This window comes from Rhinolophus sinicus, linkage group LG07, assembly GCF_036562045.2.
Source record: "Rhinolophus sinicus isolate RSC01 linkage group LG07, ASM3656204v1, whole genome shotgun sequence".
Classification (NCBI taxonomy): domain Eukaryota; kingdom Metazoa; phylum Chordata; class Mammalia; order Chiroptera; family Rhinolophidae; genus Rhinolophus; species Rhinolophus sinicus.
Window position 1 is genome coordinate 22,063,708 of NC_133757.1, and position 9,106 is coordinate 22,072,813.

At 50.2% G+C, this 9,106-nt stretch overlaps 1 long non-coding RNA gene across 1 annotated transcript; it reads right to left on the minus strand.

Moving 5' to 3' along the window:
• Nucleotides 1–4,469: 4,469 nt before the first annotated feature.
• LOC141572792 (uncharacterized) lies at nt 4,470–6,060 on the minus strand. The gene is made up of 3 exons (XR_012498287.1): nt 5,780–6,060; nt 5,474–5,642; nt 4,470–4,640 (listed from the first exon to the last, which is right to left on the minus strand). It is a non-coding gene; the product is annotated as an uncharacterized LOC141572792 (long non-coding RNA).
• Nucleotides 6,061–9,106: the final 3,046 nt, after the last annotated feature.

Sequence of the window (9,106 nt, forward strand, 5' to 3'; positions counted from 1 at the left end):
TTGAAATAGTATTAAATGTCTCAAAGCACATGATTAGAAAATGAGATCTTTTAAATGAGCAAGAGATTGCATTGCAATTCCGACAATTCCAGTGGGCTTTTTTTTTTCTTTTTAAAAGAAAAGAGGAAGAAGCAGCTTATGCTGCGTTAATTTATTTACTGACCTGTCCCTTACATTCTCCCCATGGTTTTGAAAGCATAGATAGTGTTTGCTGGTGGTCATTGGTTTTCACCATCACATCACCAACTGAGCCAGAGCTGCATTCTGTCCTGAGGGAAACTGCTGGGGGGAAGGGGAGGAAGGGCAGATGATTAAACCATCTTGTCATGCAGGTAGGAGACTGTGTAATCCTCACCCTTTGGAAAGGGAAAAAAAAAAATCCTTTCTTGCAAACAAGTCACCACAGAAACATACCCCATCCCCAACCCCCCAGCCAGCCACACAGGGAAACAAATTCTTATGACTTTTGACTGTAATGACATCTGGAATGTAAGGAGAGGTGGGAGGTTTAATTCCAGAAAAATTACAAGGTCCTTAGAAAGCCCTCACATTGAGGGCTCAGGCTAGCGTAAACAGGCTTTCTCCAGTTCAGTGGAGCAGGGAGCAGTCGACTCTGAGATTAGCTGGCTTCTCCACAGCCGTCCTATAGAAGGGATTTCTAAAGCTCAAAGAATTCTGTGTTTAAATGATCACAATAGGCCGCTGCTATCAGATTTTAAAAATAAATGCCGCTTTACCATGAACCAGCTCCACTGAGAAAAAGGCAGGCAGATCGATTTTTAGAGATCAATTTTTACAGTGCTGGAAACTTGGTGGTGTGGAATCCTCATGGGTGGGAGAGGGTTTGCTGCTGGGAAGAACGTGTATAATTGCAGGGGCTATGCCCAGGGAAGCCAGAGTCACCCCAGCTGCCCCTCTCCCCTGCCTCTCTCCAGCAAAATGTGTCCTCTGTCGATTGATTGGAGAGGACTGGCAGGAGACTTCACCTGCCTCTTGTTTCAAAAAGAACTTGTTTCCCTGAGCCTTCAGAAATCCCCAGCTTCAAACATGGGAAAGCCGGCCAGGACATCACCTAGCTCCTGAATTGAACTCTGATCCGGTGTCTGAGTTCAGGGGTTTTCAGAGAATGGATAAGAGACTGTCCAGTGGCTGGTGGGTCCCAAGAGGCCAGCTGCCTTCTCTTTCTGAGAGGTGACCCTTCCCAAACCCACCAAGGCATCTGGGCAGACCAGAGGGGCCACTCCAGCCCCTGGCCCTCAGTGCCCAGCTTTTCTGGACAAAGTTGTACAGGTGAGGCTGAAGCATGTCCAGTTTCAAAGGTGGTCTGGGGTGAAAGTCATTAACAATGCCAGTCATGAAAAGGTGCCCTGGGGGCTGTTGTGGATGGACCTGTAAGGACTTGCAAAACAAAAGAAGGTGAAGTTTTTTTTTTTTTTAAATCACTGAACTAGCTGGGGCTCCCTGCCACCTCCTCCTCTGGCTTCTCTGCCTCACACAACCACCTCTCTCGCTTTGAACAGAGGCAAACAGAATTATAAGGAACCAAAGGCCCTTTCTGTCAGGCTGGAAATGTGGCTCTAGCACTTGAAAATGAGTTTTCCCCAAAAATAGTGCATCAGGGATGCAAGCTGAGGGGCAGAATGCCTGCTTTGGGGTCTGTAGTTTTGGAACAATGAGATACGGAACTTTAACTCTGGCTGTGGAAGGTCTGTAAAGTATTTTTGTTCTTTTACCACCAACTTCAGGAACTGTTTGAAGGAACCCTCTCAAGGCCGGGGCCAGCAGGCAGAGTAGCCTCTTGCCCTTCTCTGCTAACAGCCGCTGTCAATGTTCAGATTTGCTTTTCAGCTAAAGACACAGTGACATGGTGGATGTCACAAGCTTTCATCTTCCCTTTGAGTCCTACTGAACCCTCCCCGGGGGCTCATGGGGTAGAAGAGAGAAACCGGAAAAATGCAGACTTTGAAAGCTCCCATTTGTAAAAACAAAATGCTTCTAAAGTCCCTTTTCCTCTCCCCAGCCCCACCCCGGCCCCCTGTGGCCATGACCAGAAGACAGAATTTGAAGAAAGGGGATACTGGGTTTCCCATCCGCCCACCCTCAGTGAGTCTTGGTAAGACTTGCTCTGTGCACGACTGCATCTGAATGTCGTGGGGGGAGGGGGGGAGGGCTGGGGCCAGAGGGCTCCGGGGCCCCAGGATGTGTGCTCAAACCAGTGGTGGGAAAAACTTCCCTCCTCTCCTGCCGACCTGCCCTGCGCGACTCCTTCTGGCTGGATCCCCGCGCTCAGTGCAGCACACCCTTTCCCCTTCACTCTCCCGCGGTTACTATGGAAACAAGGGTGTCATTGATGTGGGCTGAGCTGGGGAACATGTCGGCGCACAGCTGAAAGTCAGCGATTGTGCCGGCGGGTGGAAACGTGCGGTGGTGAAAGAAGTCCGCAGCTCCTGAAACTGCTGTAAGGACGCAGTGCTGCCTCCTCTCTCCCTCCATCTCCACTTCTCTCTCTCCTGGCTTTTGACAAATTTCTTTATTCCCCTCTGGGCTAAAAGCAGTGGCTATTTTTGTGCCACTCTGTGCCCCACCCGTACTGTCGATTGCTACTAAGCCGGCCTGACCTGGAGGGTGACACCATGTCACCCTCACCAGGACTCGTCCCTTGATTCCCATCAGAGTTTGCTTTGATTTCTCTTTCCTTCTCCGAGGCTAGTTCTTACTTCCTTTTATTTTTAGCTCTGCACTTCATGTGGTTTCAGGGTTCAGTCTGATCCATCGAAAGGCTCTTTTTTTATAGTCCCTTTTGAAAATGATAATCAAAGGAAGGGACGTGGTATTTGGTCATGTGGAAAATTCAGTGTATAATTTAGACGTCTGTCAAAAATCCGACAAATAAAATTTAGCTGAAATGAAGGCAGCCTGGAATGTGTTGTGTTCTTTGCTGAAGCTCAGAAAGGGCCTGAAATCTGTTCATCCTTTCAGGGATTAGCATTCCTCAAGGTGCTTTTTATCAGAAGGATATAGTACTGACACCAACAATAACAAAAATAAAAATAACCTTTAGTAAGCTCCTCCTAGTACCTTACATACATCATGGGGCAGCATTAGTCCCACTTTACAGTAGAGGAAACTGAGGCCCTTGCCTGGGTTAAGGATTTTGCCCAAGATCACAGAGATATTAGTGAAGGAGGGGCCTGGAACCCAGGTCTGAATGCTACAGCAAACTGCACATTGGGGGACAAAGACAGTAACAGCCCATTTCCCAGCAGTCTGAGCCTCTAGCCTTCCAAGCCCACACCGTAAGTCTCTTCTGACCAACACTGCTCCCCTGGGTTCTCTATCCCAGGTGTTGGATGTCCTGTGTTCTCACAGCAGCACAAGGTAGATTTTGTACCATCCTTTGCACAGACAGGAAGAAGGGAGAAGACATTAGGAAAGTTAGAGCTGACAAGGATACTTACAATTACCTAGTAGCTGATACTGGGCCTTCCTTTTACAGAGGGTTCAGAGAGAGGAATGAACTTGCCGAAAGTCACACAGTAAGTGGCAAGGGTGGGCACGGGTCCAGGGCTCCGTCTTCTGGAGCAGAGAGCTTATCTCCCCCTCCTGCAGCCTCACTTCAGCCATCTGGGGACACACCAGCACCACTGGCCCCAAGGACCTACCTTTAAAGGCAAACTGTTAGCAGAACAGAGGGGAGCTTGAAGCAGCAGGAGAGAAAAGGTCTAGTGTTGCCAGATAAATGGCAGGACACTCAGTTAAACTTGTATTTCAGATATACAAAGAATCTTTTTTTTCTTACACTTAATGAGAGGAGATCATTTTTTTTTTTTTTTTTTAATTAAAGTTTATTGGGCTGCTGTGTGCTGCCGTGAGCTACCTACCGTGTGCTGCCATGAGCAATATTTGGGACATACTTTTTTCCCCACTCTTCTTATACCCCCCTCCCCCACTCCGGTTCAAGTCGTTGTTTCTCAGTCTAGTTGTGTAGGACACAGCTCCCTGGCCCATGTGGGAATTGAACTGGCGATCTCGGCGGCATTAGGAACATGGGGCTCCAACCATCTGAGTCACCAGGCCGGCACTTTTATTTTTCTTTTTAAACACAGATCTTTATTTTATTTTTTAGTTTTTAAGGAGGGCACAGCTCACAGTGGCCCATGAAGGGATCGAACTGGCAACCTTGGTGTTATTAGAACCACGCTGTAACCAACTGAGCTAACCGGCCACCCCCAGGACATACTTATAAGACTAAAAAAAAAAGAGTCATTGTTTATCTGAAATTCAAATTTAACTTGCCATCCCAGTTTTTCATTTTTGTTATTTTTGCTAAATCTGGCAACTCTACCCAGAACACCCGGCTTAATAAAGGGACAGTGTGGTACAATTTAAAAAGTGTGCTTTTGGGGGTGGCCCATTAGCTCAGTTGGTTAGAGTGTGGTGCTAATAACACCAAGGTTGCCAGTTCGATCCCCACATGGGCCACTGTGAGCTGTGCCCTCCTTAAAAAATAATTAAAAAGTGTGCTTTCTGGAGTCAGAGAGACTCAGGGTTTGATCCTTGCGCATCTATAAATCAGCTCTGTGATCTTGGGCAAGTTGGTTACTCTCTTGGAGTCTTGCCTCTTCATCTGTGGAATGGCACTAAAGTGGTAGGGAGATTGAAAAGAGATATAATGTAACTAAAGTACCCAGACCTAGGACAATAGCTAGGTGTAGTAAGGTTAGTGGGGACACTCTGTGCCTCAGTTTCTTATCTGTAAAATGAGGTAACTGTCATGTACCTCATTCTCCAGAGGATTAAATGAAGGTATGGATGGCCAGTGCATAGCAGGTGCTAAAACATTATAATGACTGACAAATTCTAGCGTCCAGGCCTTCCCAGACCCCCAAGACCTCTGTGCTCCCACCTCTTCTCCCATGTGGCTCTCTAACTTTCCAGGCAACAAGCAAGCAGCCACCAGCCTTCCCACAGGTGCTGGCAACCCCCTCCTCTCCGGGGCTCCCAGGGCCACCCCAGCCACACCTCCTGCAATTAGATTTGTAAGTGGGAACAGGCTCTTGTCAGAGGCTCCTGATTGGCTCCGGGCAAAAACACAGTTTAGCGCTCAGTCAAGCTGCATTTTAGGGCCTCTGTCTCTCTCTCCTGCCTCTCCCCCCTTAATTGCAATCTGTTCAGTAATTTCCTTTTCCAACATTGCAGAGCACAGAGAAGCTTCAGCACCAAGAGATGGGCGGGGAGGAGGGAAAGAGAGCTCCCACTCCCTGCAGCGAATCTGCTGGTCCAGCACTGTGTGTGAGTGTGTGTGTGTGTGTCTGTGTCCAGAACCAGCCACACACACGGGCGTGTGGAGATATGGCCAACCCCACAGGGTCAGACCAGAGCAAATTGTTAAGGGGCATCCACCTGTAGCTGGTATTTTCAGTTATCATGTTTAATCCTCCCAACATTATTAAATGTAGGTATTATTACTCACAGTTTGGGGATAGGGCTCATAGAATTTGACTCATTTGCTCAAGATGACCCTGGAAGAACTCGACAGTCAGGATTTGAATCCAGGCTTGTTTGACTGCTGGGTCCCAAGTTCATATCATGATACCTTCTTCCCTTTAGGCTTCTAAGTCCAGAAAAGGAGCTGAGGAATCCTGCACAAAGAAACATGGAGAGGTTTCTTGTCATGCAGGGTGGCATGCGGGGTGTCAGCTCCTGCTCCCTGCATTAGAACGCAGGATATGGTGAGGTCAAAAAGGAACCCCCACGGAGCCAGATAAGGGAGTCATACCACTATAGTCTCGCTGGTGGCCGGCTTGGAGACATAGGGAGGAGGAGCTACACGATCCGCAATCCGCCGTCTGCTTCTCTGCTAACCAACCTCACTTGCTAACTGCAATCCGCGCTTGCTAGCTCAGCCACCACGGCAGTTATATCAGTGGCCGAAGGCTAACTGGTTAAAGCTGATGGCCATCTACTACCCGAGCCAGCACCTTTCCATGTGAGGCCGAGAGCCTGGAAACTGCTCTCTGGGACTCTGTCCCCACATTTCTTTTCCCAGAGTGAATAGCAGTGTCCCAGGGACAAAAAGTCTTTGCTAAAGAAACGAAATATTAATGACAGAATTGCAGCAAGCAAGCTGAGTGAAGGAGGGGCAAGGTTTATGGGAGAACTTGTTTGGATACCTAAAGCTGAAAGCTAGAAGGGTTGTGGGCAGAACTACCATTTAGCAAAGCAAACTGCTACTCCTGTTAGTCATTTACTGATTTAATCCTTTTTTGATTAGCCTTACAAGATAACCATTTATATCCCTGTTTCCCAGTTAAGGAAACCAAGGCTCTCAAAGGTTAAGTCACAACTAGGAAAATGGCTTGGCTGGGATTCCAGCCAACTCAAAAGCCCCATTTTTCTCCAGCACTCCATCTTTTTTTTTTTTTTTTTAAATAAATGTTATTGGGGAATATTGGGGGACAGTGTCCATCAGGGTCCATCAGCTCCAAGTCATTGTCCTTCAATCTAGTTGTGGAGGGCGCAGCTCAGTTCCACGTCCAGTCACCATTTTCAACCTTTAGTTGCAGGGGGCAGCGCCCACCATCCCATGCGGGAATTGAACTGGCAACCTTGTTGAGAGCTTGCACTCTAACCAACTGAGTCAGCCAACCGCCCCTCTGGAAACTCAGCAGCAGCTTGTTGTCTTCAATCTAGTTGTGGAAGGCGTAGCTCACTGGCCCATGTGGGAATCGAACCGGCAACCCTGTTGTTCAGAGCTCAGGCTCTAACCAACTGAGCCATCTGGCCGCCCCTTTAGCACGCCATCTTGACTAAACACAGGGCTATGAACTGCTGGGAGTAATGGGAGAGTGGGGCTCCAGGAAACAGGGAGGTGGGCAAGAGGCCTTCCTCCTTCAGTGCCATCCTCCACTTTAGGATCCACAAGATCCTTCCCCAGAGTCCCAGAGATGGCTGCTGCTCTGGAGGCCACCAACAGAGGGGGCAGGGGGTCCCGGGCCCCACCCTGACAACAAAGGAAATAGGCTTGGATGGCTGTTCCCCTTGGGGCCCTGGCCTGGCATCAGTTGCCTCCATTCTCACCCAGGGCTCAGCAGCCCCTATCCAGTGCCCTGGCCAAATTAGAGAGGGAGAGTCGCAGCAAAAAGGCCAGCAGATCTTAGAGCCCACCTAGACCCTTGGAGGGGAAAGAGAAAGGGCCAACTGCAGACAGACACCCATGGCCACCCAGAGTCTTTTTTTGCCTTGTTAACAGAATGCACGTTCCTGAGTCTAGATTAGCCTGTCACCTGATCCACTGATGGTCCATACGGGAGAGGATGCATCACACCAGGATGCAATGCTTGGCACTAGCCTAGCTAAGGGCCCCTCAGCTGTGTGCCCTTGTGTAAGGCAAAAGCTGCAAAGCCATTCTGGATGGTCCTGCCTATTACACCAAGCAGACCTCTCCCCTGGCCTGGTTGTCAACACTCCCCCACCCCACCCCGGTCCTCAGGCCCACCTGGACGACCTGTTCTGGGGAGTTGGAGCCCACCAGTATCCCTTCCTCAGCCTTCCTGCTGCCAAGAGGTCAGAATCACACAAAATCATGCTGGACATACCACCCCACACCCTTGGATTCTGTCTGTGGGCACAGATCTGATCGGAGACTTTCAAATATGAATAGGGCCACCCTGGAGCCTCCAGAGGACAGGGCCAAAGCACGCACGTGTCCTGCCTGGATGCTACAGATGGCTTTTGGAGAGAAAGGGATAAGGAGCGTTGGATGGGAAGCAACAGCCCATTTTGGGGCCAGGGGATGCAATCCACCCAACTCTCCCCTCAATTTCCCCAGCTCCTGTGGGGATTCAACCAACTCCCCAGGCCCCTTTCCCACCCTGAGACCCCCAGATCTGCCAGAGCAGCCAGTTTGGAGGAAGAAAAAGAGGGAGGAAGGGGCATTCAGGGGCTGGGATGCTAATCCAGCAGGAGGGAGGTGTCTGCACAGCTGTAGGCAGCCCCCCCATCCCCAGTCTGTGAATGGGCACATCACCCCCTCCCCCCCGCCTGCCAGCGCTCCTGAAACAGTTGGTCCTAATGAACGCAAAGAAGGCAGGGCAGCTGTGTGCATTATCCATATGCATGGGGAGGTGTATATTTATCCTCATGTCCCACCCCACCCTGCAGCTGCTGCCATCCCCTCTGCCAGGAGGGTGAGTGGGCATGAGCGCCCAGGCTGCTCCCAGCCCCGGGGCCTCCTCTCCTTCCAGCACTTGCTCCCCAGCCCACGCCCACAGCCTTCACTTGACCCATTTTAGAGGCAGAAGTTTGTGTGTGTGTTTGAGAGAGAAAGAGAGAGAGTGCACACATCATTTCCCCAGTTGGTGCTTTTGATTTCCTCTGAAGTATCTTGATTGCGGACGTACAATGGCATCTTGCTGCCAGCGCTCCCTCAGCAGCTTCTGGCTCTGCACCGCCTCCTCCCCAGGGCCAGGTTTTTCTGCTGACTCCAGGGCCCATGGCTGTCTGGCAGGGAAGAAGTCCTGATCCGGGCTTCCATGCCTTGGCCTGAGCAGCGGGACCTGCCACAATCCTTCCTGCTCCTTGGGCTGGGGCCAGCCGGCCCCCTGCATGCCTACCTCCTCTCTCCCTGGGAACTCCTGCTGCCTCCTACCTGGCCACCTCCTCTCCCACTGCCTGGCTACTCACCTCCTTTGTTCTGAAATGCAGTTCCCCCATGCATATGCCGTCAGAGGCCCTGCTGCTCTGGGACACTCAAAGGCAAATATTTTATCCTGTCATTCAAGACCCCTCTGATCTGACCCCAAACCTTTTTCATAGACCTGTCAATCATGGACTCTAACACATACCCTGAGCTTCAGATGAGTTACCCTCACTGTCCCCCAGCCTAACCCCACAATTTTATTTCCCTGCCTGTGCTCATAGCCACCTCCCTCCCCCAAGGGAGACACCCTTGGGGTGTCTCCCGTCTATTTTGTGCTTTCCCTACTCCTCCTTTAGGGTATGATTCAAGTCCTATCTACCCAGGAAGATGGCCTGGTACCCTCTAGCCCACAGGGCTCTTCTATGAAACTCCAAGAGCCCTGAGAGCCTAGGAATCTGTCATTCA